Genomic DNA, 26,252 nt, shown 5'->3' on the forward strand with positions numbered 1-26,252 from the left:
TATTGTTGCCACTCATCCTACTAGAAATGAAAGTTTTATAACATCTTTTTGTTACTTGCAATTGCAAAGTTGTTCATTTACAAATTGATCACTTTCTGTAATTTTCATAATAATACTTGTCTTAAAGAGAATCTGTATTGTTAAAATCGCACAAAAGTAAACATACCAGTGCGTTAGGGAACATCTCCTATTACCCTCTGTCGCAATTTCGCCGCTCCTTGCTGCATTAAAAGTGGTTAAAAACAGTTTTAAAAAGTTTGTTTATAAACAAACAAAATGGCCACCAAAACAGGAAGTAGGTTGATGTACAGTATGTCCACACATAGAAAATACATTCATACACAAGCAGGTTGTATACACCCTTCCTTTTGAATCTCAAGAGATCATTTGTGTGTTTCTTTCCCCTTGCAGCTATGTTCCACTGAAGTGTCAGGTTGTTTCTTCCTGCAGAGTGCAGACAGCTTTGCCTGTATGTAATTCCTCAGTATGTGAAAGCCCAGCCAGCTCAGAGGAGGATTTATCCAGCTTGTAAAAGATAAGAGAGAAGAGAGAAGCTGTCCTAATCTAAATAATACACAGGCAGTGTGCAGAGAGAGGCCTGGAGGGGGGAGATGCATCACAGAACCACAACACTGAAGAACTTGGCAGCCTTCCAGACACAGGCCGACAAGTCTGACAGGGGAAAGATACATTGATTTATTAGAGACTGTGATAGTAGAACGTGCTGCAGTAAGCCAGAACACATTAGAATAGCTTTTGGAACTTGTAGGATGATAAAAAACAGGATGCAATTTTTGTTACGGAGTCTCTTTAAGAAGAAATTCTAATCTGTGGTTGTAATTAGCAGACTGGATGCAGATGGATGGCCAAAGATTTTCTTGTAGAACTGAAATTCCAGCTAAATTCTTCCTCTGTCCCCTACAATACAAGCAACCCTTAAAGCATGGGAATATTTTACCAAACACCCCCCTAGATGACCCTTATAATTCAACCTCCATGAGACTACCCCTGGACACCCTTTCTTTACTAAGCCCACACCTATCACTAAATCTGTGGAAGGAAAACGGCATATTCTTCATTAATGATTTGTTCATAGATAACCAACTTCTAAAATTTTCTGACCTGACGCTAAAATTTAACCTCCCTGAGTCCCAAAGATTCAATTATCACAGAGTCTTTCACCTAATTACTTCCACGACTTTAAGAATCCAACAGATTAATACGCAGCTAGCAACCAGACTAGCTACAAGAACGTCCACGACCGGTAACATATCTCTCTGGTATGAAAATCTCCTATCCCATAGAAATAACCCCCTCACAAAATATGCAAACAACTGGGCCCAAGACCTCAATACAAACATTACTATATCTGAAATACTCACAGCCAATAGGCTTACAAGGAAATACTCAAAGTGCAACTCACATTGGGAGCAATCCCAGAAACTCTTATCCAAGTGGTATCTATACCCCAAGAAGCTAGCATCCTTCACCAACCATCCCTCCCCCCTATGTTGGAATTGCCAACTAGAGGTGGGCACGCTAAAACATATGGTCTGGGATTGCAATAGAGTTAGAACCTTTTGGTCTAAAATTGAATTCCTAATCAGATCAATCACGCACACACCTCTCTTATTAACCCCGCAACTAGCCCTTCTAAACATTGGTCTGAATAAGCTAGAAACATCTATACAACCAGTAGTTTGTCATATTCTGTTAGCTGCGAGACACTTAATCCTATCATCATGGAAGTCTTCAGAGGAGATCTCGATGGAATTTCTCAAAGCCCTTGTACAAAGCAACTTGAGGTTGGAACAAAACCTCAGAGTAGGCAGTATGCACCATAAATTCAACTTCGAATTACCTCCCCATTGGTGCTAGTAACAGTAAAAGGAACCAATAAGGGTTAGGGTTCCAAAGAGCACCACACAACAAACAAAGACTGAGTAAATGGTATTGTCTATCTACCCTCCCTCCCTGTTTTATACTCCCACATGTGGTACTTGAGGTTAAATGTTACATTTCATGTTATTGTATGTTCATTATTATAGGTACGCATTTCCTACACTGTTATGCATTATATACTAGCTATAATATTCTCTACAAAGGTGGCATAAACCCCACTTAAATTCAAATTGGTGCACAGATGACGTAAGATATCAACTTCCAATCATCACCAGAAATTACAAATAATACCTGAACAAGTATGCAAATTATTATTTCCATAAAGGATGCCTAAATCAGTGGTAAAATATGGGGCTCATCCTCCTCTTCCCTCCCACCCTCCTATAACAACAAACCTTATGGTTAGATTACACTCTGTTCCACCCAGAGTGGTCATGAAAAGTGAACAGAGTGTGATATGACCCTGAAATAAAGGTAGTATCAATAACTCCCCCTTTATACCTCTTGACTCCCCTCTTGTACCAATTGGCAATGATAAGCTTAAGAAAAAGTAACAATCAACACATCGAGCACCAATGTTGTACCCAGAGTAAGTACTAGGAATACAGTAAAGTCTTTATGCCATTGCTAACCATCCATGAGCTAAGTAGAGAGAAAAAAGTGCATGTGTTAAATTCTTCCTCTGTCCTTGTAACGTCACTATCATTATGATTCATTATCGTGCAGTGTGGGGGAGCTAGAGTGCGCAACCTCTGTCTTGATCAGTGCTTGTCTCGTATCCTACTTCTGTCTATACTGCTTCGGCAATATGGTTCTGCATGCACATTACATTGTGTCTGGTCTTCATTTGGTGGTGGTGACCTTCCACTTTTTTCTTCTGTCACCAAACATGAAGCTTGGGTGTCAAGGAGGAAAAGGCCAACAAAAGTTTCCCCTCATCTTCCTAAGCCAGAAACAGTTGGAAGTAATGTGCAAGCGGGAAGGCAACAGCATCTTGTCCCCCCATAAAGAAGTTCAGATAATACGGGGCAGAGCCAGGACAAGGTCCTCCAGCACCCGAGGCTGAGACGCCAAAGTGCGCCCCTCCATCCCTCCCACCCCAGGCGTCACACACTGATTTCTATTAGACTAAGAGGCACCCCAGGGCCCCCTCCCCGCTTCCCCACCCCTTAATCTCCAGTTATCTGGCTTCCAGTCACTGCCATGCATCCCCTTTTCTTATTCTCTCTGCTTCAAACACAATAGGAGAATGATAGCTAAGTGAGTTGTGCGCCCCCCTCCTACACTGCGCCCTGAGGCTGGAGCCTCTCTCGCCTCTGCCTCGGCCTTGCCCTGATAGGGGGAACTTATGGTGAAATCTATTTACCACCCTTAACCACTTAAGCCTAACTGGACGAGATTTCTCGTCCAGTTAGGCTGCGCGCACTCCCGCAGGTCACGCGCTCCCGCGGGCCCCCCCGTGCGCGCTCCAGCTACCTGCCGTTTACCCAGCGATCAGTGAAAGGGATTATAGATCCCTTTCACCGATCGCACCCCCCCCCCCCCCCGGAGAAAAGCCGACAGCGTCTCTCCAGACGCTGCAGCTTTTCTGCATGCAAAAAAGTTCCAGGTCTTCTTTCTTCTTCCTGGGAGCGAGCTCGATCGCTCCCAGGACTATTTGACTGTGGCCATCTTGTGGCCAAATAGTAAAACTACACCCACATGCATGTTACATTATACATGCACACTTTTTACATTAAAAATTACTGTTTACCTCCCACACCACTAATTACCCACATACAATATTTAATTAAAAGAAAAAACCAAAAATGTACAATAATAATAAAAAAAAAACATAAATAGTTACCCAAGGGTCTGAACTTTATAAATATGCATGTCGAAGGAGTATATGAATATATTTTTTTGAAATTATGGGCTTGTAAATAGTGATGGACGCAAATTGAAAAATTGCACCTTTATTTCCAAATAAAATATCGGCGCCATACATTGTGATAGGGACATAATTTATATGGTGTAATAAGCAGGACAAATTGGCAAATAAAGTACATGGGTTTTAATTATGGTAGCATGTATGAATTTCAAACTATATTGGCCAAAAGCTGATAAATAATGATTTTTTTCCATTTCTTTCTTAATATTCCTGTTAAAATGGATTTAGAATAAATTAATTTTCAGCAAAGTGTATCACCCACAAAAAGCCTAATTGGTGGCGGAAAAAACAAGATATAGATCCATTAATTGTGATGAGTAGTGATAAAGTTATTGGCAAATGAATGGGAGGTGAAAGTTGCTCAGATGCAAAAAAATGTCAACCCTGTGGGCTTAAGTGGTTAAAGTGTACCAGAGCTGAAGCTCATGTACAAAATGAGATAGTTACCTAAAGAGAGGGAAGCTTCAGGATCCTATTGAGGCTTTCCTCAGCACACTGATGTCCCCCCTCATTGAGCTCGGCCTCCCAGAAGATTGGCGACAAGGCATTGTCACTAATCATATCAGGGCCCCGCAGCTCCTATTCCATCACGCAGTAGCAGCACATGCCTATGCATATAGAGGCAGGACAGGATGTGCGGGAAAGCCATGCTGAGTAAGGGGGACACTGGAACATGGAGGGAAGCCTCAATAGAATCCTGAAGCTTTCCTCTTTTGAGTAAATATCGCTTTTTGAACCTGAGCTTTGGCTCGGGTTCCCTTTAACCTCCCTGGCAGTATGATTAGTTCCGTATTTTAGGGTCTAAAAGCGGTGCAATTTTTTCACACGCTTTTAGAGCCTAAATCCAGGGAAAATCATACCACAGAGAGATCTGCAGCCATCCTGCATATAACTCACCTCCCTGGGATTCAGTGCTGCAATTCTGCCTCTGTCCTCTGGGTGGTGCTTTACCCCTATAGCGAGATCACTGTCTGCTGTCATGTGACAAATGGTGATCTCACCCAAAGGATCTAGAGCCTCTGAGGACCGGAAGAAGAATGGCTGCTGGCATCTGGATCCCAGGGGAGGTGAGTTGAAATGCGTGCTGCACTGCACATTCTCCCTATACCTCCCGGTGGCTGGCTTCTTTTTTCCACCCCAACCCTGACTTGGGGTTACCGCCAAGGGGGTTAAAGGGGACCTGAAGAGAGAGGAATACAGCGGCTGCAATCTTCATCTGTAATAAACAATATCACTTGCCTAACTTCTATGCTGATGCACTGCCTCTAATACTGCAAGTCAATGGCCAAGGATGAGCTTGCAGATCAGATGCTGACTGTGGTCTGACTCCGCTGGCTACATGCTTGTTGCAGGTGTGTGACTCAAGAGCAACTAAAGCCTAAAACATGACAGCCAGGCAACTGGCATTGTTTATAAGGGAATGAAGATGGCATCCTCCATATCCATCTCACTTAAAGGGATACTTAAGTCAGGGGAAAAAAACGAGTTTAACTCACCTGGGGCTTCCAGTTTCGCGAGTTCCGGTTTCGCCGTCACCGCCCGACAGGCATGGGAATGCAAGTGATTCTTCGCGTTCCCAGCCCCAATAGCACCCCCTATGCTGCTATTGTGGCAAGAAGTAGTGCTATTGTGGCTGGGAACGCGAAGAATTGCTCGCGTTCCCATGCCTGTCGGCCGGTGACGGTGAAAACGGAAGTCGCCGCCGGCGGGTCCAGGAGCATCGGAGCGGGGCTGCGAGGGCACCGATCAGCTGCAGGGGGCTGAGGGAAGCCCCAGGTGAGTTAAACTCATTTTTCCCCTGACTTAAGTTTCCCTTTAAAGAGACACTGAAGCGGAAAAAAATATATCATATAATGAATTGGTTGTATAGTACGGATAATTACTAGAACATTAGTAGCAAAGAAAATATTCTAATATTTTTATTTTCAGTTATATAGTTTTTGTTTTTTATAACATTTCATTATGATCTAATATCTGCATTTTACACACTGCTCAGCATTCTAAATGATTTTACAGAGCAGGCTTGAGAACTTTTGACCTACACTTGAGATAATAAGCTTCAGAAGACAGAGCTCTCTGCGACTTTGAAAGTCATGGAGCTCAATGGTTCTTTTGCACAGATAACAACTGGAGTTTCTTAACTCTTCCTGTACTGGAAACAATATTAGACTTATGTCTCTGCTCTTAATGTCTTTTTCTTAGCTGTACTACATATACAAATCATTATATCATTATTTTTTCCGCTTCAGTGTCTCTTTAATGTTCGCCCATAAAGTGCTAGTGCCTACTGCATATTTGACATTTGTAGATTCCATTACTGTATGCACTAGCATTTTACTGCCAACAGTACCAGACACACTGACCTTTGTATTAAATAGTAGCTGCATGCACTTTGTTCCTCCAGCAGAGGGCAGGATTTCATTTTTGAAACTCACTTGAAGAATGATGAAAACAACGACCTGCAGCTGCATTGGGAGAGAAGTTAGGCCTCGTTCACATCAGGGCCGTTTCTGTGCGCTTTCCACAGCGCACTGCCCTGTGCGTTCAGCAAGGTATTGATTTTTCCATGTAACTAAATGTAGCTGGTTCACATCTATGCGCTGCGCTGAGCAGCGTTACAGAAACGTAGTGTTGCAGGCATTTCTGTGCGTTGAGCTGGAAAGCGCACAGCAATGCAAGTGAATGGGTCCGCTTTTTTAGCGCATAGAAGCGCGTACAAGCGCATAGAAGCGCATGCGTTTTTTACCCCTAATTGGAGAAAAAAATACATTTACATACAAAAACAAAGTTTTATTGACAACTGCTGCTGCTACAGTAAGCAAAACGTGCTTTAAAGAAGCGCAGCGCAACGCACAGAAACGCGGACTAAAGCGCGCACAAGCGCATGCGTTTTTTACCATGCGCTTTAACACGTTTTTCAGCGCATCTGATGTGAACGAGGCCTAAGCATCACTGTGTGTGAGGAAAACGCTTTTCTCTACAGGAATAATCAGTAGCAAGGCCATTAATTCGTTTACTTTCAAAAAAGTTTTGGAAAGAAAATCTCTTTGCAATGGAATGGCCAGGGTTGGTAGGCTGAGTACACACTTGCAGATCCCTGGTCAACCTTACGAGCAATCACTGGCGTCACAAGGGGGAGGTCGGGGGGTGTGAGCTGCACCTACCTCCCACCCAGTATTACCCACCTCCCACCCAGTGTCACACTCCTCCAACCAAGTGTCACCCTCCCCATCCAGTGTCACTTTCCACACTCAGTGCTGCCCTCCTCTCACCCAGTGTCACCCACTTCCCACCCAGTGTCACCCTCCCCACTCTGTGTCACCCACCTCACACCCATTGTCACTATCCCCACCCAATGTCACCCTCCTTCCTCCAGGTGTCACCCTCTCCACTAATTGTCACCCTCCCCACTCAGTGTCACCCTCTTCCCACACAGTGTCACCCTTCCTACCCAGCATCACCTTCCCCACTCAGTGTCATCCTCCTCTCACCCAGTGTCACCATCCCAACCCAGTGTCACCCTCCTTCCACCCAGTGTCACCCAGTGGCAGTTATAAACAGTCCCAGTATTCAAGTGGACGAGAGGGCCCTTCTAATCATCCCTTGTATCCAATTATAACAATATAGCAAATATTGGCTTCCCCTGCCCCCCCCCCCCCCCCCCCCCGACACAGGGTGACTCACCAATAAGATGAACCCAACGAGTCAGTCTGCATGTCGAGGGCTCTTATGACGACCCGTTGACCCTCCTCGATCACCTCCTTCCTGGATTGGTCACCAACCACAGTTCCTCCAGGTCTTGCACTTAACAAGATATTTGAGAACTCCATAGTGTAGATCAGCAATATTTATTAAAAAGTTATCATCCAAAACATTAAAAAAACAGTTGCTGGAAAAAAAGCTCCTAGTACATATGTTGTAACAGGGCAAGATGCAGCGGTAGACTTGTCTATGCAGCAGCTGTGTCCCGGGTGCCGGTTTTCCTACTGCAAACCCCGCACCCACACTAAGCCCCTGCCCACAACTGCACCACCCACACTAAGCTGCAGATCACAACTGCAGCCCCTACACTAAGCCACCTCCCACAAGTGCCTCTGTGCACAGACATACCTGCTTCTGCATGCACACACCACATCCGGCACACTAAGTCATTGTCCACACTAAGTTGCCACCCCCTGCAACTGCACCATATACCATTAAGCCACCGTCCACATTAAGCCACTGCTCATAACTGGGCCACCCACACCAGTGCGGTACTGATGGGGATGCAGTTAGTGCGAGTGAGAGAGAGGGGTGCCATCGCTAAGGGCTAGCACTGTGCCCTGGACGTCAAGCAGGGCTGTCGCTAGCACTTATCCTCTGTCAGGGCCTTGGCTGCGCTGTGCTGTTCTCCGTGGCCCCCTTCTGCCCTGAATGCTTAGTTGCTAGTAGTGTAACTCACATGTCCATGATTCAGCACCGAATCTCACTGCTCTCCAGCAGCTTATCGTCTTCCTGTCTCCATGGTTCTTTCTTTCGACACCTCTCAGCAGAGCAGGGACAAGGTGGAGCTGGGACACCAAAGTGCGCCCCCCATCCCTTCAACCCCAGCCATCACACAATGATTGCTATTAGACTAAGAAGCACCCTAGGGCCCCTCCCCCCCAACACCTTAATCTCTAGTTATCTGGCTTACAGCTAGAGTGGGGCCGAACCTCCGATTTTAGGTTCGCGAACCGGGTTCGCGAACTTCCGCGGAAGGTTCGGTCCGCGTTAAAGTTCGCGAACCGCAATAGACTTCAATGGGGGTGCGAACTTTGAAAAAAAAAAATTATGCTGGCCACAAAAGTGATGGAAAAGATGTTTCAAGGGGTCTAACACCTGGAGGGGGGCATGGCGGAGTGGGATGCACGCCAAAAGTCCCCGGGAAAAATCTGGATTTGACGCAAAGCAGCGTTTTAAGGGCAGAAATCACATTGAATGCTAAATGACAGGCCTAAAGTGCTTTAAAACATCTTGCATGTGTATACATCAATCAGGTAGTGTAATTAAGGTACTGCTTCACACTGACACATTAAACTCACCGTGTAACGCACCGCAAACAGCTGTTTGTGTAGTGACGGCAGTGGCGGGTTCACTGAACAGGAATACAGTGGCGGGTTCACAGAACAGGTATGCAGTGGCAGGTTCACTGAACAGGTATACAGTGGCGGGTTCACTGAACAGAATAGGTATACAGTGGCGGGTTCACTAAACAGAACAGGTATACAGTGGCGGGTTCACTGAACAGAACAGGTATACAGTAGCAGGTTCACTGAACAGGTATACAGTGGCGGGTTCACTGAACACAACAGGTATGCAGTGGCGGGTTCACAGAACAGGTATGCAGTGGCGGGTTCACTGAACACAACAGGTATGCAGTGGTGGGTTCACAGAACAGGTATGCAGTGGCGGGTTCACTGAACAGAACAGGTATGCAGTGGCGGGTTCAGTGAACAGGAATACAGTGGCGGGTTCACTGAACAGAACAGGTATGCAGTGGCGGGTTCACTGAGCAGTACAGGTATGCAGTGGCAGGTTCACTGAACAGGTATGCAGTGGTGGGTTCACTGAACAGGTATGCAGTGGTGGGATCACTGAACAGGTATGCAGTGGTGGGTTCACAGAACAGGTATGCAGTGGCAGGTTCACTGAACAGGTATGCAGTGGTGGGTTCACTGAACAGGTATGCAGTGGCAGGTTCACTGAACAGGTATGCAGGTATCCAGTGGGCTCACTGAACAGAGCAGGTATGGTGGGCTCACTAAACAGAACAGGTATGCAGCCAGGAACAAGCTAAGCCTAACTAATCTTTCCCTATGAGAGAGTCTGCAGCAGCTCGCCCTACTCTCACTAGCCCAGGCACACGAGTGAGCGTAATGGCCGCCGCTGCCTGCCTTGTATTGGGGGGGGGGGAGTGGCTCCAGGGGCTAGTGTAGCCTAATTGGCTACACTGGGCCTGCTGACTGTGATGTAGAGGGTCAAAGTTGACCCTCATGGTGCATTATGGGGCGAACCGAACTTCCGCAAAAGTTCGCCTGCGGGACGCGAACGCGAACCACTGAAGTTCGCATGGAACCTTTCGCAGGCGAACCGTTCGGCCCAACTCTACTTGCAGCCACTGCCATGTATCCCCTTTTCTTATTTCTATCTGCTTCTAACACATTGGGGGAATGATAGCTGAGTGAGTTGTGTGCCCCCTCCTACACTGCGCCCTGTGGCTGGGGTCACCTCTGCTTTGGGCCAGCCCTGCCTCTCAGGATGACTTTTGGGTTGTGCCCATAGGAAGATGTAAGAATTTGGACCAGGCCTCCACCCTCAGACTCCCAAGTGTCTCATGAATGTGAACTCTCTGCACAGGAGAACACTAATGAAGCACACCTTAAATACAACGTTAATGCTCTAATTTAATATTTTTCCAAGCAATGTACGAGTATACCGTATTTTCCGCCATATAAGACGCACCTAGGTTTAGAGGGCAAAACCCAGAGAAAAAAATATATACTAAACCTGGTGCGTCTATATTCCAGGAGTGTCTTGTACATGTTATTCCCAAATGGTGTTCTCCTGTGTCCCCCTTGAGTCCTCCTGAATGCCCAATGTCTCCCACATGTGTCCTACTGTGTGCTCCATGTGTCCTCCTGTGTCTTCTATGTCTTCTCCTGTGTACCCCCTGTGCCCTCTGTCTCTCTCCTGTGTGCCCCATGTCTCCCTCGTGTACTCTTTTGTGTGCCACTTCTCGACCCTGGTGTCCTGTGTCCCCCCCCTCCTGAGTGCCTGCACCATCCCCCTCCAATCTGTTTAGACCCCACGTGTGCAGTGCCAGATTAGAGGGGGATAGTGCAGGCACACGGGGGGGGGGTGGAGACACAGGGCACCATGGTCGAGAGGTGGCACAAAAAAGAGGGGCATAGCGCAGGCATGCGGGGGGAGTGGAGGCACGCGGGGGGACACTTAGCAGATGGCGCTGCACACACTGGGTCTAAACAGATTAGAGGGGGATATCGCAGCGCAGGTGGGGAATCCCCGATGTGGCGTCGGGTCGCGGTTCGTATCGGCGGGCAATAGCCTCAATTCTGGTAGGGTTTTCAAACAAATTACCTCTTTTACGGTAATTTACCTCATGAGATAATAACATTTAGCAATTCTGGTAGGTTTTAGTCATGTTTTAATTCATGCGCTAACTTATGAGGTAATTAATTTGACCGAAAATAGTTATTCTCACGGAAAGTAGGGGGCATGTTAGCACATAATTTACCGATCAGTTTAAGACCTGCCTGTACCTGGAGGTAAAGTTTATTTGTATACATTTTGCAGTTTTTAGTGGAGTTCCTATTGCTGTTTTAGTGTTGTTCCTATTCAGGCTGTGTACTAGAAAAGAATAGAAGAAATAGAACTCCAAATATTTCCTGGATTTTCTTTATAATTTTTAGGGATGCTTTATTTTTCTTTTTTTATTCTTTATTCTTTATTTTTTTTAGGGATGCCTATAAATATACTTTTCATAGGTTGCTACATAATCAAATACACCTTCCCCCCTCAAAAATAAACATCTTCCAAAGACTATCGTAACTTTTGGAAGACAATTCAAGATTACTATTATTTATTTACTGCATGCTTTCTGCTGAAATACTGCACATTTTACTGCATGTTTTACCGCATGTTTGGAAATGCAGAAAAATCTTTCAGAACTGCTAAAATAGGAAAATACCTCATGAGGTATTTTACCTACAAAAATATTTACCTCACATAGCTACCAGAATTGAGGCCAGTGACTTTTTTTCCCCCCACTTTTTTTTTGGGGGGGGGGGGAGTGAGTCTTATAGTCCAAAAAATACAGTATCTATCAAAAAATACATTTTCTCACATTCCAGTTTACACATTAAACAGAAAGTCGTATACGCTACCAGCCTACCAGATACATATCTTAACGATGTATTCCCCGAAATTCCAGTTTACGCATTATACAGATGGCAGAGGTAGCCTACAAGGCTAAAAAGCTAGCAAAAAGTGAATTCTAAGATAAAATAATAAGGAAAAAATGACCAAAATAATTCATATAACTTATAAAAGGATTTTGTTTGCAGGTTTGGTAGAGCTTAGAGAGGTAAAAGATGATTGAGAATACATTATGTAGGGCAATGGGGTGAGTTGACTTTGTTTCTGATAAGACCATGGAACTTTTTACTGATGTTGCCTCATCAGTAGCATACATATGAAATCACCACCGGGAGACTTGGGCGCATGATACAGCCGATATACAGTTTAGCCTGCTGGTGGAGAAGTCCCGGCGGTGTTAATTACTATTCCCCCTCCAGGTCCACATGGATAGTGGGGAATGATATAATTTGTCTTCCAGCTATTGCTGGCGGAGGAATTACAGTGTTTTAAAAGTAACTTCACCTCCGTCTTCTGACGCCGCAAAAATTATTCACTGTCCACCGCTACAGCCGTAATTCCTATTACGGTCTGCACCCAAATCTCCTGCGCTGTTATTACAGCGCTCGGGTCAGTAAACTATGGAAATAAGTCGGGAAATGAGACATAGCTGCTTGATTGGATCTCGTAGGGCACAGTTCGCAATATTGTATTTCCTGTTGTTGCTTTGTTTTGTTGGAGAAGAATTCAGTAATCAGAGAATTTTGATCCACACTAACAACAAGAGTGTTTTATCTGCCATTATTCTCTTTCTTCAAAACCTTTGTTAGTTATTAAATTGTTACGCCTTTTGGTTTTGTTCTGTTTGAAACGGATTGTCTGACTTAAAGCAAAATATATCCCTGGGAAAACTAATCTACCTACAGATGTTTTATCTCGACAACAGATGCAGATTCTCAAACAGCTGAAGCCAGATTCAAAAGACAAGAGAACTTAAAGAGGAACTGTAGTGAAAATAACATAGTGAATACAATTACTTATTTTTTGCAACATTCATGTATAGATTAAGTCAGTCAATACCTCCCAACATTTTGAGATTAAAAAGAGGGACCCTTAGGCCACACCCCAATCACCTCTGCACAATCAGCCATACAGACATATTTTATTCTTTTTGAAGCACTCTCTAGCAAGGATCCATACAAAGATTTCAATCAGGTGGCCTTCTCGCTCGCACACTATTCTGGCTATTCAGTATATCCTTTTGAAGATAAAGGATATCCTGAGAAACCTGCTTAAAGAAAACCTGAACTGAAAATAAAAGTCAAAATAACCATACACAGGTCATACTTACCTCCTGTATAGTCTACTCCTCAATCTCTTTCTCCTTTCCTGCATCCCATTTGTCCACTGTGATCATTGGAATTCTCTGTCCTCCATTTTGAAAATGGCCATTACCCCATAACAGCTTCCTGGTCAGCACACTCTTAAACTGTAATATCACCCACTTGAGCCATAGGAAAACATGGACATTATCTTGCACATTCAGTTATAACTGACAGCTGCTGATATACAGTATAACTGACAGCAACTGGTATATTTCAGTTTTGACAAAACATTGTCAGAACTGGAAGAGATCACAGTAAGAAGAAAATGGTGAGCTTCTGAGAGGAACTGATGGTGAGATTAGTAAGTAATATTCATTTGCAGCTATGTCATGTGTTTATTTTAAATAATTTTACTCGCTTCAGGTTCCCTTTAACCCTCCTAGCGGTTAATTTTTTTTTTTGCCACTTAGGCAAAAATCCTTTTTTTATTTTATTTTTTTGTTTCATGTAAAGCTACCAGAGTGGTAGCTACATGAAACACCACTAGAGGGCGCATGTGTCCCTCTAGTGCGATCGTCGCCGGCATCAATAGCAAACAGGGGAACGCGTATATAACGCGCTCCCCTGTTTGGCTTCTCCTGTCGCCATGGCGACGATCGGAATGACGTCATGGACGTCAGCCAACGTCCTGACGTCTGACACCTCCGATCCAGCCCATAGCGCTGCCCGGGACTCATTGGTCCGGGCAGCGCAGGGCTCTGGCGGGGGGGGGGGCCCTCTTGCGCCGCTGCATGCGGGCGATCGCTGCAGAGCGGCGGCGATCGAGCTGTACGCGCGGCTAGCAAAGTGCTAGCTGCGCGTACAGCATTTTAAACTGAGCAAATCGCCCCACCAGGGGCTGACATATCTTCCTGTGCGGCATAGCCCGAGCTCAGCTCGGGCTTACCGCCAGGAAGGTTAAGGAGATTGACTAGTCCAAAACCTTTCAGTATGATGTCACAGCGTTTAGAGCTGTAAGAATCACATTACACAGGCTATCAATCATTGTATGGGAAACTGATGCATGATGCAGAAATCTGCAACATGACATCCATAATTTTTCTGCATCAGAAAAATCATGGTTAGTGGAAACGGGCCCATAGGCATTCAATGGAGTTAGGTTTTCTACACCCAGAATCTGCCTGTAGTGATAACAGGCCCTTAGACAGGAGTCACACTTGGGAAAATCTGTAGCGTTTTGCCGCAGCTCAAAAACGCATGCGAAAACGCATGTAATGATTGTCTATAGTGTGGCTGTCTTTTTCAGGCGCTATCTGCGATTCTGCATAGCTTTTGAAAAAAGATACAATCTGCACTACTTTTCTGCACAACACGTGAGTTTTCTCATTGTAATCATTGGCTACTTTAAAAAAATGCGTGCATTAGAATGCATCCAAAAATGCAGCAGAACACTTGCAGGCAACCGTCTGTGGTTCCCATACACACAGATGTGATCCCTCCCTTAGTGACAGCGACATAAAGGGAAGATGATTTATGCATCTTATGCATATGTCTAAACATGAATTTTACATTTTACAGTTTTCGTCATAGTGACCCTTTAATTGACGGAGCAGAGTGGTCTGTGCACACATACAGGCACCCAGTATAACAGATCAGAACTCTTTACTGAAGAAAAACATGCGGAGTTATATACACAACTATCAGGTAACGCAGCTTACTTAGAACAGAGAGGAACTGTAACAACCTTACCTTCCAGCGGTGGGTCTGCGGGGTCTCCGCCGAAGGGACTTCCGCTCTGCTGTCTTCCGATGGCGTCCCCGGCATCCCTCTGGCGGTGAATCAACAGGCACACATGTGCAGTTCCTCCAGTCGGACGCGTGTGGAGCAGAGCAGCCTTTATAGGCTGAGGAGGCGTGTCTGACAGGAGGGGCTGTCATCCTGGGGGCAGGATCTTGCTCTGCCTCTCGGGTATTTTAGGCCAAGTGAGTAATTTGCTCACTGGCCTTGATACTAATCAGTTTGCTGGTTCTTGGCCCTAGCTAGCGAGTTTGAGAGCTACATTTCATATATTGCGCATCAGCGTGATATATATGTACTCTAGTCAGTCAGTATTGTATATTATTGTAATATTGTATATTGTCTTGTGTACCGACTTTTGCCTGCCTCTTGACTAGGAATCTGCCTAGCCCCTCTGTACTACTGCCATCTGATTACTGTGTAGGACTCGGCCTGCCCCTGACTTTGCTTCTGTCCGATCCTTCCAATACGAGTGACATCTGACTTATGTGTATGACTCGGCCTGATATTTGACTACGATTTTGCCTAGCCCTTCTGTACCATAGCCATCTCCTCACGAATGACCTCGGCCTGTCTCAGACTACGCGATTCTCACTAGTACTGTGATTTGCACGTGTTACGCTAGCCCTCTTCACGTACCAGCATGATAGGAACAGAGTGAATACAGGAAATCACAACCCCTTCAGCCGCTGCCCAGGGCCATTTTGGGGGGGCAGGAGCAGAAGCACCGTGTGCGGGGGCAGCGCTGCCACCCAATTGTGGGACCCTTAAGGTGCTGAACTGGCTGCGGTGTCTAGTAGATGCCGCACCAGTTCTTTCCCAGCAACCCGCAGCTCACCTCAGCCTGCGGGAGTCTTCCAGGAGGCAGAGCTGGGCTACGGGAAGATAGCGTCGGAAGCCCTGCATTGGAGACTATTTGTGTCTCCAGTACAGGGCTTCAGGCGCCATCTTCCCATAGCCCTGCTATTTCACTCAGCGCCGGAGATTTGCTGCAGGAGGATTGTCGGGGGAGCTGTGCGCCAGAGGCCGGCCATGAGAGGAGACTTCTGCCAGATGGGTGAATAATTTTTTTTTACAGGGGCATTATTTTCTGCTGAAATACTGCCCACATTATGATTTTTTTCTGGTGAAATGCTGCCCAATTTACGATTCTTTTCTGATGAAATGCCTACATTACGATTTTTTTCTGAAATGCTGCTCACATTACGTTTTTTTTCTGGTGAAATGTTGCCCACTTTACGATTATTATCTGTGGAAATGCTGCCCACATTACGATTTTTTCCGGTGAAATGCTGCCCACTTTGTGATTATTTTCTGGTGAAATGCTGCCCACTTTGCAGTTATTTTCTGGTGAAATGCTGCCCACTTTACAATTAATTTCTGGTGAAATGCTGCCCACTTTATGATTATTTCTGGTGAAATGCTGCACACATTACGTTATTTTATGGTGAAACACTGCCGCATTACGATTATTTTATGGTGAAACATTGCTGCATTATGATTATTTTATGGTGAAACGCTGCCCCATTACAATTATAGGCACCCCTAGCTACTTAATCCTGATGTTCCTCTAGCTACATTATACAGTACTATGTGGCACCTGTAGCTACTTGTGACAGGCGAGGGAAGTAAGGGAGAAGTGACAGCTGGGACAGCCAGCACACTTGCGGTGCGGTTCGGTGGGGGTTTCTGGAGTGTAAAGTCTAGAGTGCCAGGAGATCTGTACCTATAGACTCCTGTGATGTAAATCCAAGACTGAGAAGAAAATAATAAAAAAAATCATCTGGTCCATAAGTTCTAAAATTATTTAAATCTAACCTCAGTTGTAAAACACACACATGTATAAAGCTGTGTGCTTCAACAACTTTTCAGCATACAGGATTTGAGTCTGATGATGAAGGCGAAATAGCCAAAAGCTTACTCTTAATGTTTTTAAGTTAGCCAATAAATGGTATCATCCTGATTCAAAACTTCTTACTTTTTACTGATTGCTAACACGGTACAATGCTCTACTGCTACTACACAAAAATTAAGCCAAACTGGAGGAGATTTGTGAAATGCTAAGTACACCTCATGATCAAATAACTTGTAAAACCGTCTTTAAAAGCAATTTCTTAACGTAATCATTTTCTCTATGATTTTACAAGTATATTGCATCATTGTGGAGGAATTTTGCCCCATACTTCTATACAATACTGCTTCAATTCACCAAGCTTTGCAGGCATTTGTTTATGCACACACAGTTCTCTGAAGGTCCCACCACAGCATTTCAGTTGGATTGAAGTCTAGACTTTGGGCCATTACAGCTTCTGGATTCTTTTCTTTTTCAGCCTTCTGTTGTAGATTTGCTGTTGTGCTTAGGAGTAGAGTTGGGCCGAACCTCCGATTTTAGGTTCGCGAACCGGGTTCGCGAACTTCCGCGGAAGGTTCGGTTCGCGTTAAAGTTCGCGAACCGCAATAGACTTCAATGGGGATGCGAACTTTGAAAAAAAAAAAATTATGCTGGCCACAAAAGTGATGGAAAAGATGTTTCAAGGGGTCTAACACCTGGAGGGGGGCATGGCGGAGTGGGATACACGCCAAAAGTCCCCGGGAAAAATCTGGATTTGACGCAAAGCAGCGTTTTAAGGGCAGAAATCATATTGAATGCTAAATGACAGGCCTAAAGTGCTTTAAAACATCTTGCATGTGTATACATCAATCAGGTAGTGTAATTAAGGTACTGCTTCACACTGGCACACCAAACTGTTCACTGAACAGAACAGGTATGCAGTGGCGGGTTCACTGAACAGAATAGGTATGCAGTGGCGGGTTCACTGAACAGAACAGGTATGCAGTGGCGGGTTCACTGAACAGAACAGGTATGCAGTGACGGGTTCACTGAACAGAACAGGTATGCAGTGGCGGGTTCACTGAACAGAACAGGTATACAGTGGCAGGTTCACTGAACAGAACAGGTATGCAGTGGCGGGTTCACTGAACAGGTATGCAGTGGTGGGTTCACTGAACAGGTATGCAGTGGTGGGTTCACAGAACAGGTATGCAGTGGTGGGTTCACAGAACAGGTATGCAGTGGTGGGTTCACAGTACAGGTATGCAGTGGTGGGTTCACAGAACAGGTATTCAGTGGTGGGTTCACAGTACAGGTATGCAGTGGTGGGTTCACAGAACAGGTATGCAGTGGTGGGTTCACAGAACAGGTATGCAGTGGTGGGTTCACAGAACAGGTATGCAGTGGCGGGTTCACAGAACAGGTATGCAGTGGTGGGTTCACAGAACAGGTATGCAGTGGTGGGTTCACAGAACAGGTATGCAGTGGTGGGTTCACAGTACAGGTATGCAGTGGTGGGTTCACAGAACAGGTATGCAGTGGTGGGTTCACAGTACAGGTATGCAGTGGTGGGTTCACAGAACAGGTATGCAGTGGTGGGTTCACAGTACAGGTATGCAGTGGTGGGTTCACAGAACAGGTATGCAGTGGTGGGTTCACAGAACAGGTATGCAGTGGTGGGTTCACAGTACAGGTATGCAGTGGCGGGTTCACAGAACAGGTATGCAGTGGTGGGTTCACAGAACAGGTATGCAGTGGTGTGTTCACAGAACAGGTATGCAGTGGCGGGTTCACTGAACAGGTATGCAGTGGCGGGTTCACTGAACAGGTATGCAGTGGTGGGTTCACAGAACAGGTATGCAGTGGTGGGTTCACAGAACAGGTATGCAGTGGTGGGTTCACAGTACAGGTATGCAGTGGTGGGTTCACAGAACAGGTATGCAGTGGTGGGTTCACAGTACAGGTATGCAGTGGTGGGTTCACAGAACAGGTATGCAGTGGTGGGTTCACAGTACAGGTATGCAGTGGTGGGTTCACAGAACAGGTATGCAGTGGTGGGTTCACAGAACAGGTATGCAGTGGTGGGTTCACAGAACAGGTATGCAGTGGTGGGTTCACAGAACAGGTATGCAGTGGTGGGTTCACAGAACAGGTATGCAGCCAGGAACAAGCTAAGCCTAACTAATCTTTCCCTATGAGAGAGAGTGTGCAGCAGCTCGCCCTACTCTCACTAATGCAGGCAGGCAGTGGCACACGAGTGACCGTAATGGTCACCGCTGCCTGCCTTTTAGTAGGGGGGAGTGGCTCCAGGGGCTAGTGTAGCCTAATTGGCTACACTGTGCCTGCTGACTGTGATGTAGAGGGTCAAAGTTGACCCTCCATGGTGCATTATGGGGCGAACCGAACTTCCGCAAAGTTCCGGAAGTTCGCATGGAACCGTTCGCAGGCGAACCGTTCGGCCCAACTCTACTTAGGAGCATTGACCTGTTGCATGATTGAATTTCACCTTAGCTTTAGCTGGCACACTGATGGCCTCACATTCAACCTTAGAATACTTTGGTATATTGAGGAGTTCATGGTCTACTAAATGACTGCATGGTGCCTAGGTCTGATGGCTGCAAAAGAAGCCCAATTTAGCATACATGGTATTTCGCCACCTGGTCTTTTGAGCGCAGGGTGAACCGAATGATGGCTCACCCTTCTGCCGCACAAATTCATGCTTTCAGGAACCTTTGCTCCTCCCAACAGACCCTCCTGTCTTCCAGCTTGGTCACCTCCTCTCACTATCACTATCGTATCTAGGACTTCTCACAAGTGTCACCTCTTCTCTTGAACTCTCTCCCACAGCCTGTCCTGTTCAAACAGGCTTATAATTTGCTATAGCTACAATTTAAAGCTCACTGCCTCGTCTTCTAACCCCTTTGTTTATTTAGTCTAACCCCAGTATCTCCACCCCCACCACTACTCTAGATTGTAAGCTTGCAAGGGCCGGGACCTCTCCTGCATTTTATCAAATAAACATCTACAGTATTGGTGATGTTTTTCAAACTACACATCAATTGTATGTATCTGTACTTATACCACTGGTTGTTCTGATTGTATAGTTTGTTAAACTGCTCATGCATCTATGCTTCCCATGGGTATTTACTAACATTTTAGTAGTGTCCTAAGTGAGAAAAGGTCAGATTATTTTTATTTATCTGACATTTTAGTAGTGTCCTAAGTGAGAAATGGTCAGATGCCAGATATGTTTTTGAGTTGGAGATGACATGAGCTGGTTATAGAGTAAATGTGAGGAATAAATGAGAGAGAGAAGTCAAATATTACCCCTAAACAACGTGCTTTGGGGACTGAAGTTGTGGGGGTGTTATTATTAACATTTATTGTTATATCAGACAGAGAGGTAGACAGAAACGAAACAAATAATTACTTCTGTTTTACTCATATTAAGTATTAAGAAGCGAGAGGTCATGAAAGAAGATTTATCAGACAAGCAATCAGGAACAAGAATACAAATCAGGTGCAATCTATGCACTAAACCCTAATCTAGATGAATTGAATTCAAACTGATACACGTGGATAGCAGCATCCATGTGTACCAGCAATCAATTGATCTCTAGATTAGTGCATAGATTGCATCTGATTTGTATTCAAGGTGAGCATGTAAGTCCCTGGGGGGCACTGCACACCTCTGTTGGTTTAATTTAATTTGCAGCCTGATTAGGAGTGCTGCCAGTTTTTTGCTGTTCTTCAGAAAACGTGTAAACCATTTGCAAGACGGTGTCATCTCCAACTCAGAAGTCCACCCTTGGTGGAAGGGTGATCTGCCCTACATTTCCTCTATCCACAGAGAGCGACGTTTTACTCCTGAGTGGGGACAGGCTTGTTCTCCCCACCTGCGTTTACAGTGGTTGCTCTTGAGGCAACCCTGACTTGTGAGTATATTACTTACTTTCATTATTCTCATCCCCTACAAAAACATACTACACTATTTTGGGCTCTCGGTCTTTTCTCTTTTCGTGTAAACCATTTGAGTCTAGCAGCCCCAGGTTTAAACTATGTTTTCATTGTTAGCTAGTGGTTAGGTCTCTTCCGTGAGGGCATGTCAACGTCATGGAAGATGTAACATATGCGGCTGCGGGCACGCAGGTTGTCACCACAGGCGCTTAGGTTCCCTATTCAGAGTCTTTTTACGCTCCCTTGGCGTCTAGCACGCCGACGACGGAATTATCATTTGCCCATAAGGTTTCTGTATTGCGCGGCCGCGCGCGTAGACAGGACCTTTATGCTGGGAGGAGGCGCGTCAGCTGACCCGCTGGTCGGCTGACGTCAGAGCGGACGTTCGCCGCTCAGGATTGGCTGATTGGAGTGGACGCAGCTTGAAGCTGTCCTCTGCTTCTTAAGCCATCTCTGCTCACTCGCAACTCGTCTGCGGTTGCGAATACTTATGTGCTAGCGCTCAGACCTTAGACTAGTATCCGGTGTGCTTTGATCTGGGAGGAAACCAGGGATTTCACATAAGACTAGCAGATTGTTTACTGTATATTATTGATATTCTGTGTATGACTCTGGCTAACCTCTGACTCTGCTATTTGCTATTCGTCTCTGTACTTCTGCCCATCTGATCTAGTTGCCAACTCTCTGCCTGATTACCTACTACTCTTTTGCCTTCTGACTCTGTGCTGTATCTGCCTCTTAGTTGCCGAACCTAGCCTGTCTGACGCTCCGACTCACCAGTGGGCCCTCGCCACTGGTGAGGTACTCTAATAGTGCCCACCAACTCCTCTGGTGAGGCTCAGCTAGCTAATCAGTTACTGTATTCTATTAGTGCCCACCAGCTCCTCTGGTGAGGCTCAGCTAAACTAATCAGTTACTGTATTCTATTAGTGCCCATCAGCTCCTCTGGTGAGGCTCAGCTAAACTAATCAGTTACTGTATTCTAATAGTGCCCACCACTAGGCCCAGTCTATTGTTGCACCAAGCACTACACATACCTTGTATTTTGCCAGCTATACGTGTATTATTGGTGATACTGCAGATCACCACATAATCAGGTATAGCGTCTGTATTATTGGTGATTCTGCAGATCACACATAATCAGACGTCTGTGTTGCTACACCGATCATTACAGAAGAGTCTAGTACTGAACAATCTGCATGCAAACTGTTTCTGGAAGCTAATGTCCTCCATTTGCTGCATCTGTTTTGAATGCAAGTTGTGTAATCTGCTCGTGTTTTGGGCTCTGCACATCTATGCAGCTGGTCAATTTTGGTACAGCATCCATTTGGAAGCGCTTCCAATTTCCTCCTATTGTATGAAGCCAAATTTGAACTGCTCAAGCATGGAATTAGCAGACAAATAATGGCTTAATTCAGCATGTATATGTTGATGGTGGAACCGCACTCAAATGGCCAGACCCACATATAAGGGGTCAGATGTTCAAGACCTTCCTCCTAGATACTTCCAGCCAAACAATCGATTGAAGTCCGCACAATCTTCAAAACGTCATCAAAACTTTATTATAACAAGATTAAAGCATAATGCTGTGTAGCAGCAACAGTCTCCTGTTTCGGGCTCCTGCCCTTTTTCAAGCTGCCATACACCAATATGTTTTAATCTTGTTATAAAATTCAGAATGTATATGGCGTTCAAGTAATTTTGATGCAAATGGGAGAAGTGACCCAGGGCAGTAGCTGAAGAGTGCTGAGGGATCTATAGATTTTTTTTTTTTTAAGTAGTGGTGTCACAACAGCCTTTTTGAGTGAGAATGGAAAGATGCCACTGGAGAGGGATCGGTTAAATTGCAATTTTAGTACAGGAATGAAGGATGAGGACAGCTGCGGGAGGTAATAGGATCCAAAGAAAAGGTGATTAGATGAGATTCTGAGGGAAGAAAGAATGTTCAGAAATTGGAGAGAAGGCAGATAGAGTGCAGTCGAGAAGAGAAGTGACAGGGGCGTAACTAGACTTAATAGAGCCTCCCTGCAAAAATGATAGCATGGGGCCCCCTTGGTCCCCAAACCCCATGAGGGTCACATGATTGGAAGCCAGCGAATGGCAGCTGAGAGTGTTCTGTTGTGAAGCAGCATCTAGAAGCAGGAAAAAATGACACATGCTCCTGCTACTCGCTACTCTGCATAATAATAATCCGAACATTTGTATAGCGCTTTTCTCCTGTGGGACTCAAAGCGCTCAAGGGCCGCAGCCACTGGGACGTGCTCAAGAGGCCACCCTGCAGTGTTAGGGAGTCTTGCCTTGAACTCCTTACTGAATAGGTACTTGACCTAGCCAGGAATCGAACCCTGGTCTCCCATGTCAAAAGCAGAGCCCTTAACCAGTACACTATCCAGCCACTGCATGGTGGAATGAGGCTGGAGGAGGTGACAAGAATGTTTTTTTGTGATCAAACAGTTTTTTTGCTAACTGGCTGCACTTGCGGTTGGTAGAGGGAGGAAGAGGACTCCCCAAAGCCTCTGGGCCCCCCTGCGATGGCAGGGGCTACAGGAGTGATTGCTACGCCCATTGGAAGTGTAGATGGAATTTGAGGGCTGCATGGAAAAACCACTTAGGACTAGTTCAAACTGGGCAATTTGTCAGCGATTTGCTGATCACTGGTGATCAGCAAAATGCTGCTGCTAATGCAAGCCAATGGTAGTGTTCACACTGTAGCGATCGCCAGTGATTTGCTTATGGTGCATGCAGCATTTTTGGAGCGATTGCGTTTCAATGTTATAAGATCACAAAACGCAATCCCTTCTAAATCGCTTTCCTGTACAGTGAAAAAAACAGCTTTTTGCTGATCGCCGGCAATCAGCAATGGGCTACCAAAGCGGCCAGTGTAAACTAGCCGTTAGTTTTGTCAATTTAATCAGTGAAGTGTGCTGCAAATTCTTCATCTGATAAGCGTGAAGGAGGAGGGGGGCGGAGAAGGGAGTCAAAAGTGCTGAACAAGCACTTTGGGTTTGGGGAGTAGGGGGATATTGGGGAAGAAAAACATACTATTTTGCAAGAGTGAGAGAGTGTGTTTCTAACGTTTTTTAAGGCTTTTTTTGTAGTGTTATCTGCTTGTCATTCATTATCTACTGATCATTGGAATTCATCTGTCATTACTATTAAACTAAACATACTGTTTATTTCTATCAAACAATAGTTCCTTAGTATGTTATGTGTTTTCAGTGCTTTTTTTGTGCTTTCATTTTTACAAAGCCAAATTTTCTCCTTAGGGCCGGTTCACACTTGGAATGCAGATGGCGATTACAATTTTGCAGTGCGATTTTGCCGCACTTTGCGCTTTGATTCCCATTCAACAGAATGAGAATCACAACACAATTGCCCCCAAAGCAACACATGCAGCGCGTTTGCTATTTATACAAATTGCAAATGCTGCATTGAGAATTATCCCATAGGGATCAGCAGCTCTTTGCTGACTGCTGGCGATCAGCGAAGTGCTGAAAACCGCTCAAGTGTGAACCAGCCCTTACACAGCGCATATATCACCATCCTTTAGATTTTAAGCTCGCAAGGGCAGGGCTCTCTCACACTTATGTTTCTTGGAACAGGGATGGTCGTAGTAAGCCAACTTCGCTACGCTGGTACTACGCGTAGTTTTACGCAATTATGCTTCGCCAAACTACGGCTTCGAAATCAAATGTTCGCTTCATATGCATTTTGTAGACCACGCATTAAAGTACGCAATTACGCGTAGTGCGAAGCGTAGTGTATGCGGATGCTTATGCACGTATGCAGAACATTTTACGCATTAATTCTTCTGTAAATGCTTATACCGAGAACTCTTCTATGCGTACATTCCCCTTTCCAATGCGTACATTTGTAAGCATACAATCGCACGCGGAAAAATAAACGCGAATAACACATTCGTAGTTCACTACGGAATACACTTGTTAACTACACATAGTGGGCGTAAGCTACACATAGGGGTACTCCGCTACGCGTAAATTCGTAAGCGTAGTTTTGAAACTCCACCTACAAACTACAATGCGTAGATGCGAACTACGATGCGTAAATTCGCACTGGCGTAGTTTCTGCTCATCCCTGTCTTGGAATTCATTTTATTCATCATGTTACTTCATCATCATGTCACTGTAATTACTAATTCTGGATTTTGTATATTGTATCTACCATTGTCTGTATTATTATGTACCCCATGTTTGTTTCTTACTTTGTACAGTGCCACGGAATATGTTGGTGCTTTATAAATCAATAATAATCATTTATTCTACGCACGTACTAAATGGCAAATGACCTTAGTATGGAGGACAAGACATGAGTAACTGTAGTGAAAATGACATAATGAATAAAATCCATTATTTTTTTTATATTCATTTATACTGTAGATTATGTAGTCAGTGTTTGCCCATTTTAAAATCTTTCCTCTTTCCTGATTTAAATTCTGAAATGTATCACTAATGGCGACATACAGTATTTAGTTTTGACAGGTGATCTGTGTGGAATCATGTTCGTTACTGAGAATTCTATGCACAGAGGGAGATTATGCTTGCTTGGCAGTTGGGAAAAGCTGTTATTTCCCACAATGCAATGAGGTTCACAGACAGGAAACTGTCAGAACCATGGTCATGGCATCACTCTGTGGGAGCGGTTTCTTCCCAATAACAGCCATACAGACCCCCTGTTATGATCTATTCGAGAAAAGGTCAAGATTTCTCTTTGGAAAGGGGGTATCGGCTACTGACTGAGATAAAGTTCAATCCCGGGTTAAAGTTCCTCTTTAAAGGAATACTGTAGGGGGGTCGGGGGAAAATGAGTTGAACTTACCCGGGGCTTCTAATGGTCCCCCGCAGACATCCTGTGCTCACCGATGCTCCGGCCCCGCCTCCGGTTCACTTCTGTAATTTCTGACTTTAAAGTCAGAAAACCCCTGCGCCTGCGTTGCCGTGTCCTCGCTTCCCCTGATGTCACCAGGAGCGTACTGCACAGGCACAGACCATACTGGGCTTGTGCTATACACTCCTGGTGACTAGAGTTGGGCCGAACGGTTCGCCGGCGAACGGTTCCTGGCGAACTTCGGTGGTTCGCGTTCGCCTCCCGCAGGCGAACGTTTGCGGAAGTTCGCTTCGCCCAGTTCGCATCAAAAAACAAAATTTTTACCCTCCATTTCACTGTCAGCAGACATGTTATGGTCAAACACACTGCTTGAGGACCCACCCTCCCTTCAAGCTAGGTCTTTTATACCATTTGACTCAGTTGTCTGCCTACACTAATTAGTTATGGGACAGCTGCTACACTCTCTGCTAGTGAGATTTTAATTGGCCTCCCTCCTCCCTCCTCCCTCCTCCCACCTCCCTCCTCCCTCCTCCCTCCTCCCTCCTCCCTCCTCCCTCCTCCCTCCTCCCTCCTCCCTCCTCCCTCCTCCCTCCTCCCTCCTCCCACCTCCCTCCTCCCTCCTCCCACCTCCCTCCTCCCTCCTCCCACCTCCCTCCTCCCTCCTCCCTCCTCCCACCCCTCCCTCCTCCCTCCTCCCACCTCCCTCCTCCCTCCTCCCTCCTCCCACCTCCCTCCTCCCTCCTCCCACCTCCCTCCTCCCTCCTCCCTC

At 45.5% G+C, this 26,252-nt stretch overlaps 1 protein-coding gene across 4 annotated transcripts in view; it reads left to right on the top strand.

Annotated features, from left to right (window-relative positions):
* Positions 1-26,252, top strand: part of LOC137545532 (fatty acid-binding protein 1, liver-like) — a 226,034-nt gene that overhangs the window by 166,491 nt on the left and 33,291 nt on the right. The window contains exon 1 of one of the 4 annotated variants that reach the window (XM_068266905.1): positions 6,320-6,384. The exons of the other annotated variants lie outside the window; for them this stretch is intronic. The gene's annotated coding sequence lies outside the window, so the exon portion shown is untranslated. Of the gene's footprint in view, positions 1-6,319; positions 6,385-26,252 lie in introns of those variants that run through there. 4 annotated transcript variants of the gene reach the window in all.

The sequence above is a fragment of the Hyperolius riggenbachi genome, chromosome 1 (assembly GCF_040937935.1).
Source record: "Hyperolius riggenbachi isolate aHypRig1 chromosome 1, aHypRig1.pri, whole genome shotgun sequence".
Classification (NCBI taxonomy): domain Eukaryota; kingdom Metazoa; phylum Chordata; class Amphibia; order Anura; family Hyperoliidae; genus Hyperolius; species Hyperolius riggenbachi.